This window comes from Peromyscus eremicus, chromosome 6 (genome assembly GCF_949786415.1).
Source record: "Peromyscus eremicus chromosome 6, PerEre_H2_v1, whole genome shotgun sequence".
NCBI lineage: Eukaryota > Metazoa > Chordata > Mammalia > Rodentia > Cricetidae > Peromyscus > Peromyscus eremicus.
This window is the reverse complement of record NC_081421.1, coordinates 112,212,487-112,224,514: the sequence shown is the minus strand read 5'-3', so window position 1 is coordinate 112,224,514 and position 12,028 is coordinate 112,212,487. Positions and strand designations below refer to the sequence as shown.

Sequence of the window (12,028 nt, the reverse complement as noted above, 5' to 3'; positions counted from 1 at the left end):
AGCCTAGCACTCCCCACAAAAACACCAATGAAGACATCAGTTAACGCATTTCCATAGACCATGTAGCATAAATAATAGGAATTTGTTTTTATAGTTCTGGAAAATGAGAGTCTGAGATCCAGGTGTAGCAAGATTGTTTCTTGGTGATGGCCCACTTCCTAGGTGTGTCCCACAAGGACCGTCATTGGCACATGTACTCTACTGTCTCTTCCTATTTGTTTTTGATATGTAGTCTAGGCTGCCCTAGAACTTATTGCCATCCTTCCTCAGCTTTCTCAGTATTGAAATTGCAGGCAAGTATCACATGCCTGACTCTTACTCTTTTTATAAGCACACAAATAAGTTAAGAATTCTACCTTCTGAGTTCATGTAATGCTAACATCTTCTCCAATGTTCCACTTGCACAAATCATCCCATGGAAAATCAGTATGCTAATCTATAAGCTTGGGAGGAGAGAGGTATTTAGTTCCTAGTAAACATACATAGCAAAAAAAAATGTGAGGAAGGACCATAAATCCTCATAATGTGTTCCAAGCTACTCATTAAAATATCTGGACTCTACAAATCAATCATCATATTTTTACAGTTTTTATCCAATTTTATAGTTGAGGGAATACACGGCCAAGTAAAATGGTTAAAATATGAAAAAGTCACCATAATTTTCTATTTAATTTTGTCATTCAGTTGGGTCTTGGCTTGGTGAATGAGAAAACTGGCAGTTACAAACTGTTGAATTTAACCTAATGAACATCAAACTGAAAGTAAATCACAAATATATACCACCCCTTTGGAAAAAGTTACAAAACTTCTTCCAGTAATTTATCTCCGGACCAATTTTATTGTATATACTAAATAATAATCAATTTTCCAAGATGATCTACAAATAATTATCTGACTGAACAACTGCTTGTTAAAAATAGCCATTATTTGAACGTTATATAGATGTATAACATTTATACTTGGATTTAATCTATTAAATTATATATGTAAAACATTATAAAAGAAGCTCTCAATAGGTCATATATTAGCATGCTAAAAACAACCAGAATCTATGATCATCTAAATATGAAATGCTATCATTTTTCAATAAAAACAGAGCAAGTGTGATTAAAAACAAAAGCCATTGGGTAAAAGGTAGTGGAAGGAAAGGAATATGATATTACGTGTGAGTGAACAGGGAGATGGGCCAGAGGTTCACTAAATATTACCAACTTAATCCTTACGAAGGAACTAACATGAAAATAATCCACCAGGAATATTGTTATTTGTTTATAATCTATGGAGAAAAATGTTCTGTATTTTCAATTAGTCTTTAAAGGTTCAGTGCTGAATCAACCTCCAAAATTATATTAGGTTGTGTTATCACCATTAGCCTCTATACTCAGAGCTCTCATAACCCCCTGAAGAATTATTGAAATCACTACCATATCTCTTTTTCTACTATTAGTCATTTTTTTAATCTTTACCAGCTACTTTCAAAGACAAAAGCACATATTCTTAGACATATGCTAACACAAATGTTAGGTTCCAAAGACCCCAAAGTCTTTTCTAGTTTCTGGCTTTGCGAAATCTTGGGCACCAGAGTGAAGCAGAAGATAGAAAAAGCTTCTCACTTACCAGTGGAGGCACTAAACTCTGCTTATTGGAAGAGCTGCATGAAGGGATTCTGCACAAGAGACTGAGCGGGCTACCCAACTGAGGCCGTGGGGGATCAAAGGACCACAGAGGATCAGCTACAAACCAATGCAGTCAAGAGTTCAGGCTTCCACCTCATCTTCTGGGAGCCACAGAACATAAAGGGCCACGAAGAGTTCTCACCCTGAAGAAGCCTATCAGGTGAGATTGCTCCTCATTTACGCAAAGGGATTCTTTATAGAAGGGAGTGGGCAGCTGTGAGCCTTTAGCAGCCAACATCACATCAGCAGGGTGCTGTGTTCACTGGGCCAGTAAAGGAGATCAGAAGCGGAAGAAACAGTCTCCACTGCAGCATCACTCCTGAGAGACCCCCCATGCCCTTCTCTTGGGCACAACTGATTATCTGTGCACGTAGATGTAAGGGCAGAGGGGAAACTAGGGGGAGATCGTGCAATTCGATAATGGAATGAAGTGTAACTTGGTATCTATTTAGAGGTAAAGCTTATAAAAACACACACAGCTGTATTGTGGGGCAAGAGAGATAAAGTAATGAAGAGAAGTTTAAGTTCAACAAGTTCTGTTACAGTGACAATGATACTGTTGTATGTTAAATAGGAAGAATAAGATAATGTACATTTTACAAATACAGTTAAAATGACATAAAAATCACGTATGAACTTAGTCATCAGAGTTATAACTTCAATATATATATATATGTATATACTAAATCAAGTTGTAATAAATGTCAAATGTATGAATCATCTAAAAAAATTTTAAGCCATAATTTGTCTATTAAAGGTATTATTTCCCAGAAACAAAATGAGAAAATATGCATGTCAACCCAACTAGGAGCCAACTAAATAAGCAGTTAGAATTATATTAATGTAAAGCTGTGATTTTAAATTGTAAAAATTATTATAGTCTCCCTTAAAGTAATTATTACTTTATATGTTTGACTTCGTTACAAAGCCAAATACCAAGCTTTGTACAAAGTTGCTCTTCTCTTCTTGAGTATAGTAATTTACATCGTGGTAATCCAACCCACATCTGAGATGCTGAATTAAAATGGACTTTGGTCAACTCTATCTGTTCACCAGGATCTTTAATTCAAGGATCAATAGCTGAACCAACAGCAAGGCTAAAGGATATTAGAGGAAGATCCTAAGTTATGGAATAAGACACGATCCACCAACCCTGGCCCTGAATTTAGCTGTTTCATATTGTTTTACTGATAGAGCCTCTGTTCCTTACTTTTTTAATTTTTCTTTTGATTGGGAAGATTAAATCTGTGATATAAAAAAAATCATGCCTTGAATGTTTTAAGTAATAGAGACCATCATTATTGTGGCTGGGGGCACACACTGGAGAAACAGGGGCTGCAGTCTGTAGGCAGCTGGCAAATGTCCACTTGCGTGCATGTTTTCTTTGGCCTGCCTTGCACAAGAAATTTTAAAGAAAAACAGACCTGGCTTTTTTTTTTTTTGAATAATTAGACACTGCCATCCTATTGAACCTATACACCCCAAGGCAGACTTAGAAAGTTTTGTTTTAAACAGTACTTATGCTTTTTGATTTGTCACAGTCCCCAGTGGTTTCCATCAGCTTACACCCAGCCCACTTACAAATGTAATTGCCATGGTCCCAGTAGGAACTGGAGCTTGTGACTGCTGGATCTGTCAAGGGAGTCTACGACTCAAATGTAAGAAATACAAACCTTGGCTGGGGGAAGTGGAAGACACAGTGTAGCATGGTAGAAAACAGCTGGGGCTGGGTGACAAGGGGCATAAGATGTATAGCCCTGCATCCACACTAGCACCTGTGTGAACTCTGGGCTCCAAGGGGGTCTGCTTCCTCATCTGCGAAATATATGTTATGGGTGGGTCAAGTTTCAGAGCACAGGACAAGTCAATTTCACATTTTGGTTTCAGTTCCTCGTGTGCTCTTTAAAAAAAAAAAAAGAGCCAAATTAGTGGGTCACTGAAGACTGGTTAATTTAGAGAAAGCCTTGGCTTGCATGGCCCTGTTTAAAAAAAAATGGAACATTGAACATGAAACTGATGGAATACATTTGGAAGCTAAAATGCCAAAAGGAAGCTTAATACACATAGGAGCAGCAATTTTGAGAAGGGCCTCCCCTGTGATGCTAGCTTTGAGAACTGGTTCTAACCAACAAAAGAGAACTAATTGTTTCCCCCATGTTTATTTCATTCTTATTCCCAAAATGCCTGCGTATGCTCAAGGAATTAACTCAGATTAGATCTGCATTCAAATTCTTGAGCAAATTTTCAATGTTAGCCTGTTTTTACAGAACTTCTTTATGGAGTTTATGACTGTAAGTATTATAATTGACTCGTTTACTCTATCATTATTATTCTTGCACATTCCTCATCTAGAGATACTTAATCAAATTGTTTTTGTAAATTTCACAGCATAAGGTAATGTGAAATGCATGCAATTTAAATCGTGTCACTAAAAATTTCAACCAAGATACATATTTCAAATATCTATATGTAATTTTCATAATGAGTGTGCTGAAACTATTTCTAAATCATAGACAGAAACACCCTGAGACAATCATGCTTTAATAAGAGGGAAAGTACTGAAATGAATCATCAATGTACCCTGTATGAAAATGAAATGTCACTGATGTTCTCAGGTGGTGTCACCTATGAAACCACCTTAGTTTACACCCCCTATGGAGAGTCAAAGTTTGTAATGAAATATTTATATGTCAAGCTATAATAATAAATTCTGATGTCTAAGAAACTTGTTTTAAAGTCTTAACTTTTGGTCTAAAAGAATGCCATTATTTGTCTCATTCAGTTAATTACAATATGCTCTTAAAGTAGAAATTAACCAGGAAACGTAAGTCAACAACCAGAAAATTACTGCCAAGGCTTTCTGGTTTACATTTTGCTATTAAGGAGAGAGGCTACTGTCCTCAAATCAGCAGTCATCTGGAAATAGTTTCTCTCTCTCTCTCTCTCTCTCTCTCTCTCTCTCTCTCTCTCTCTCTCTCTCTCTCTCTCTCTCTCTGTGTGTGTGTGTGTGTGTGTGTGTGTGCACGTGCACACACACACGCACACACATAATGGCAGCTAACAGGAATGGGAGAAAAGAGGTCAAAACATAGTCCAAGTTTATATGTCTCTTTGGTAAGTTTTGATTTCTATACTTCTCAAGAATAATGTGTAATTAGAAGACAACTGTTTTACTTCTTGCACTAAACAGTATGAAACTCACATCTGCTGGATGAAAAGCTAAAGGTGCACAGAGGAAGGCTTCCATTTATTGGCAAAAACGAAAAGGTAGCCGTTTTATTTAAACATTCTCTTTCTGTAAGATGACAACCCTCAGACATGAATAAAGTGTGTTTAATTCCAAAAAAAAACCACCATGAACTCAACCTAATTTCTCTTCTATGGTTAAAAAGGTATTGCATGTCCTTGCTGTGTTCTTTATGGTGACATCCATTGAAAGGGAGTTATTTCCAGTAACTTTGTCTTTTATGTACAAGATGACTAAATGTAGGCAATAAACTATGTGATCTCTCTCTGCCTCCTTCATAATAAGGCATCTTGTCATTTATAGACGTCAGTGATGATAGACAGACATGAAGTTTTATAATAAGAATGAAAGTGATAAGGGAAATAGTTTAAGAAGATTGCCCAAGTGGTGTATAAATATGCATACATGCAAACTTTTGTCAGACCTCCCAATAAGTTTAAGTGTGTTTGCCAATGACAAAATGTTTTAAAAAGGAAAGAACCATCAGAAATAGATTAAAAGAATCAAAGTGTAGTGTAAATAGCAATCGATAATAGAACAAATTCAATACTTGTAATATCTAAGACTTTCCACTTAGTAAATTAATGTAAAATTAAAACAATCATTTAAATAATTATCACCAAACTATATCCCTATCATTTCATAATTAATTAATTCAAGTGAAAAATTAAATATGACTACAAAATAGGCCTCTCAGTTCCTGAACTTGAGATAGTATTTTCACGATGTTGATTTTGCTCTGTACTGTTTGAAACTTATTTGCAAACTGGAAATGATCTAACTCTCTTATTAACATTACGAATTTACAACAACAACAAAAGAATGCTTGTTTTCACTAATTCTTTCATAAGTACAAGTAGCCAACAGTTTAACTTTAGGTCTGTTAAAACATAACACTACAAAAGACAATAATATGAATAAACCAAAATGTCTTTAATGTAAGCACAGTCCTAGCTTTTAGTAAAAATATTATCAAATGAAGATACTAATAAGTCAATCCTGGCATGTTTTGAAGGAGAACGGTCCCCATAGGTTCATATATTTAAATACTTATTTCAGAGTTGATAGAACTGTTTGTAAATGATTAGGACATGTGGCCTTGTTGGAAGTGATGTGTCACTGGGGGTGAGCTGTGAAGTTCATACCTCCACAGTTTGTGTGTAAAGATTTAAGCTCTTAGCCACTGCTCCATTACCATGCTTGCTTGCCTGTTGCCATGATCTCCACCATGATTTTACATTCACCATCAGACCTGTAAGCTCCAGATAAACTCTTATAGTCTGTCAGTTACCTTGGTCATGGTGTTTTCTCACAGCAGTAGAAAAGTAACTAGCACATCTAGGGAGATGGGTCAGCAGGTAAGGGCATCTGATGCTCCTACAAAAGACCTGGGTTCAGTTCCTAGTTCCCATATGCAGCCAGCTCCATGGGTTCTAGTACTCTATTCTGGCCCCCATGGACTACTGAATGCACATAATAAACATATACTCATGCAAGCTAACATATACATACAAATAAAGTCTTTTCAAAAAGCCAATCTTTTTTTTTTGAGACAGGGATTCTCTGTGTAGCTTTGGAGCCTGTCCTGGAACTCGCTCTGTAGACCAGGCAGGCCTTGAATTCACAGAGATCTGCCTGCCTCTGCCTCCTGAGTGCTGGGATTAAATACATGCATCACCACTGCCCAGCTTTAAAAAGCTAAACTTAAAATATGAGAACATTTTACTATTTGAATTTATCCTTATTTCCAAAGTTTGTAATAATAAAGGCTCCCAAATTGGTTATTTTGAAAAATCATATAACTTTAATTTAAATAAACTCAGTTCAAGTGATATGAATTTCAACTTTAAATATTATGCAACTAATGGTAAAAATATATTTAATACACATTAAATTAATATAAAAATCTATCACTTATAATTAAACATGAATGATGTTTATTATTGTAGCAATCAATTATTTTACAACAATAATAAGAGCTACAGTATTTAACCTTTGATGTTATTTTTATTCTTCATAGTTAATACATTGCATTTATTGAAAATAAATTAACTACTATTTATGTATTTAATACATTTTGCTGAGACAGTGTCTCAGTGTATAACTGGTGGGTCTGGACCCACAGTACTTATAGCTCATTTTGTATCAGCTTGCCTGTCCCTTTTAAATGCAGGATATTTAACTACAAATTAATATTTCCAATCAGTGTTACCAAAAGGAATCAGTAAAGAAAGACTTCTGATGACTGTTTGGTAGGCCAGCTTAATTTTTATAAAAAGTACTAGAGTAATTCTCAGCCTTTTTTTTCTTTCCCAGATTTTTAGTTGCTAATCAATAGGGATACCAATATCAATATGTGCATTTACAAGGCACATGTAACAAAAATTCAGGATTACTTCTATAATTAATATTTTCATATATTTTTAAATTGCTTATTTTTTAAATATTTTACTTTTACTTTTCAAATTTGTTGTATATTTTTTGTGTCTGGGTGTGGGTTTGTGCACATGAGTACAGTGACATGTAGGTCAGAAAGTCAGAGTTCCTGGAACTGGAGTTACAGGTGGTTGTGAGCCAGGCATGTAGGTGCTGGAACCACTCAGTTCCTATGCAAGAGTACTCAATATTAACCACGAGTCATCGCCCCCATCCCAGAATTGTTTATGTTATAATTAGTGTGCTAAGTGCAAGAGCTGATTTTAATTAATAGTTATGCAGGTTTCATTTGAGAAGGTATGAGATGATAGTACTTGTTACTTTTGTGTGACTGGGCAGAATTCCTGGCCGAACAATTCATGAAAGAACGAATAAGGCACAAGATTGCAGTCCAGCACAAAAGAGAAGGCATGGTCGAGTGGCTCAGTGGCCTCTTCACATGGCTGGTGAATGGAAGCAAAAAGAACAGCAGACAGGAACTAGGGCTAGGTCTCATCTTTAAGACCCACCCTTCCTTACAGCCTAGTCTACCTGAGAGGCTCAGCTTTGCCATGGTTCTTCCTGCTTCAACACAGGGCCACAAGCTGGGCACTGAGTTCTCAGCAGGAAGTAGGGGGGAACATTCTATATTCAAATCTCAACCTTGACTTCATTATTCCTCTAAAATATCAAGTTCCAAGACTAGAGAAATAGCACAGTGGGCTAGAGGAATGGCTCACAGGTTAAGAGCATTTGCTTCTTTTGTAGAGCATGTGGACTCTGTTCCCAGCACCCATATAAGGCAATTCACAACAACCTGTAATTATAGTTCCCAAGTCCAGTGGCCTCTTCTGGCCTCCATGGGTAACTGCACTCATGGTAGACATACAGATGAGTAGGTACACATACATAAATAAAGTATAAAATGTAAAAAGTTTCTCTATATTTATTTTTAATTCAATCAACTGAGGCAACTTTAACATGAAGCTACCTCACATGAGGCTGACACTAGCCCAAAAACTCACTTTATACACTTCGCCCACATTTTTCCCACATTTTTGTTTTTAACATTCACTCTTCTAAAACTGGAAAATACCAGAGTCTTGGAATCATTCATTGGCATGCTATCCACTGTTTACTCTAGCAATACGAGAAAAAGGAAAGTTTAAAGGTGCTCACCAAAGGAAGGACTACAATGAAGAAATCTGAACAACAACAAAAAATACTGCATGCTCACACCAAAACTGAGCATCTCTTAACTATCTAGCTATATTTTAAAGCTTATTTGGGAAACATTTGGGTACAAATAATCTTATTATTTGTTTTTGAATTTAAATTCAAGTTTCAAGGTTGTTTGTATAAATCCCCCTTGTCCTTTCAACACAGTGTTCCATGAAAAAATGTAAAATTTGCACAACTGACTTCGAAGTAGTTCTACAGGTGGCTTATGTTTAACTCATCAATTTTCCCACCCATGGAGATTCATACACTGGACCCCCTCCCCTCATATAACCTCCTCATATAACCTTTAAGAGATGGAGAAATATCTGCATAGACCTCATCTCCAGGATTTACATCATTTTATAAACATTTGAGTACCAAGGAGACCATCACTCAAAATTCAAACAAGTAATTATAAAATGTAGAACTGTATTTAAAAGGAGACAACCAACCTGAGGCACTTGACAAACTTTAACTCTGTTGCTGAGAATGTGGTCACGTCTGGGCTAAGAGGCTTAGCTATAGAGTATGTAATAAAACAGCTAAATTTGGATTGGAGGCTCATTTTGCACTCTGAAATGGAATGTAGCCCCAGGAGAGTAAGCAGAAAGGGACTCTAGAAATCAGAGAGGAAGTCTCTGTAACTTCTCACTTCAACATAAATAATAAACCATTAAAAAGAGAAGCCTGGGGAGTGCTCTAAAAATTGAAAGGGGCAGAAAATGGAAAGAGGTATTTCCAAGGCACAATGGTGCATAGCTCTAACAGAACCTTTCCAGGGGACTCTCCAGATTAAGTGAGAATAGTATTGCCCTCAGTAGAAAGTTTCAGCAATAGACCAAAGTGATCTCTGCTTTTATATCTTCTAAACTATTTTTTATTATTGTCATGCCAACCTATCACTTTATGACTTTACAGACTTTTCTGGAATTTTTAAATCTCCCTAAAAAGATTTTGAGTTTCTTAAATGCATACAATGCATGGTTATGGAAAATAACCCAGTAAGTAAATAAGTGCCTGGAGAGCATGAAGCCCTAAGATCATCCCCAATGAGCCATACAATAAAAGGAGTGTGGTGGCACATGCTTGTCATTCTCTAGCTCTAGATACAGGGCAGATGGATTTCTAGGGTTCAGTAGCCAGTCACCCTAGCTATCTGGCTATTCCCAGGACTTTAAAGACATTTTGCCTCAAAACTAAAACATGGTAGATGGCTCCTGAGGAAATGCTCATGGATTTTTCCTCTAATCTCCACATGCATTGTGTACACACGTGTGCATACATATCTATACACATGAACATGCACATAACACACACACACACTTATGTTTTGTTCTATCTCATTTATTTCTATAGGACAAAACAATAGTACTTCCTGAATTAAATTAATTTCAGCTATACTAGACTTCTTTCTTTCTTCCTTAAAAAATAAACTGAATAATCAGGGTCTGAAAGACATATAATAAGTTAAAATACCAGGACACAGTGTGATCTCCATGGCTAAAATCTTAGTCACAACTTTATCTAGAGAGAAGTTTGAATTTCAGTTACTGAGTCCTCTGGAAGCTATTGAGACACACATTGAGGACTATAACTACTGCTTTGGTGTCAGGCATAGTCTAATTAACCGAACAACCAGAAGTAAAACAAATTCAAATAAGTGAAAACATGCAGGTACATTATACATCATACCTCCCTTATTTCCTCTCATTTTGTATCTACCCTCTTTCAGATAATTTTTGAAACTCTTCCATATTTGGTATTTGTTTTGAACAAAAGTGAGACCTTCAGCAATAAAGATGCATATTTTTTAGGTAGAGTTATCCTAAGCATAACTTTTGTCAGCTGTGGTAAGTTTATTTTAACTTAGCTACAGAGATCTTTACCTTTTGCATTTTTGAGGGCTGGTCTGTTCTGGCAAAATTCCAGAATAAATTTTACATCTTCCTTTTAAGTAGGGCAAGATCTTGACATAAAACTACTGTGGGAGTTGACGGTTTGCCCGTCAAATGCAGTGGCTGGCTTCCCCAGTTGTTTTCATAGTGATAAATATAAACTCCATATCAGGCAGCAAGACAAATATTCCCCCAAAGCATGTGCTAGGCACATTTGAGAATGAATGGAGTTAAAGAGATTTATCATCATCATGCTTTTCTCTACTATGAGGTCTCCTCTTTCGCTGCTTTTGCCATGGAACAGACAAACAAAGTGTACCCTTATTTAGAATGGGGAGGTAAAGGGAGAGGGAAGAGGAGGGGAGTAGAGAAGAGAGAAAAAAGAATGAGGAGAGAAGGAGAGCAGAGAGAGAGGGAAGAAGGAAGAGAAATACTGCATGTAAAAGTTCACTTCACTTTGGAGTAGAGAAACATAAAAGACTTTGGAATGCAAATTTTAACGTAGCAGATATGCCAACAAGATACAAACACACAAACAACAACTCAAAGACAGCACTGAGGCCATCACCATAGACTCTATTTTGAAACAATGAAATATATTGCTCTATCAAAATTACCCACTAAGTGAAATTTTTTAATAGGAATTACAGCACATTTTTTTTCTGTAAGTTAATTACATGATTTGTTGTATATAGTTTATCTCATGACTTATTACTGATTTAAGAACCTCTAAATATAATATTTTCTTTCTTTTAAGAAAAAAGTTAAAACTCAGTTATGTTAGCACAGTAGATTGCTGACTGACAAGAGATTTAGCCTATATGATCATGAACTCAAGAATTGGTGTCTTTGAAGTCATGAAATTTACTCTGTAAAAGGAAACTAATTTCCATTGAATTCTTTCAAATGATCCTTAATCACACAAAGATCAAAACATTTTTATAACACAAATAAACATTTTAAGAACCAAAAAAGTTTGATGTTAAATCACTCCTTCTTTAAAACCAGTATTCATCTCTGCTTTAACCATTTTCTCTTCAGAAAATTTAGGTGTATGGGGAGAGAGGGTAACTTCCATTAAAGAGTTTATTACATTTTTCTTTGTCTACAAAGAAGGATTCTTTTAATATTGCTCCCAAGCCTTTTTTTTTTTTTAACTTCAAATGTCTTTGAGTCTAAATTGACTGTCTTTGCTGAAGCAGTGTTTGCCTCTTCAACCATCTCTTTGGCATTCCATTATGGGCACCTGCTGTTGATAATTACAGGTCTGTCTCCTTACCACTTCCTCTCCTCTACAGCAAGGCAAGCTTCAGACTGCCTGATTACAAACAGCACCAGTAAAAGATCCCCACATAGATCTCCACAGTAATTATCCAAGGCAAGTTGGGGCTATGTTTACTGGAGACTTAAAGGAGCTACTTCTTGTTAGAATTTTCTTGTTGCTAGCAAAGTTTCATAATCAAATGCCTATAAGAACTTTAAATTCAATAATGCTTTGTAATAATATGTTCCACATATCATTTTTAGATTAAAAATCAAAATATCCTTATTAAAAATAATAGGTCATGATTCCA

The 12,028-nt window shown here is 35.9% G+C and overlaps 1 protein-coding gene across 2 annotated transcripts in view; it reads right to left on the bottom strand.

The window, feature by feature from the left end:
• The window catches only part of Unc5c (unc-5 netrin receptor C), a 350,025-nt gene that overhangs the window by 321,123 nt on the left and 16,874 nt on the right, over positions 1 to 12,028 (bottom strand). The gene's annotated exons all lie outside the window — the stretch shown is intronic.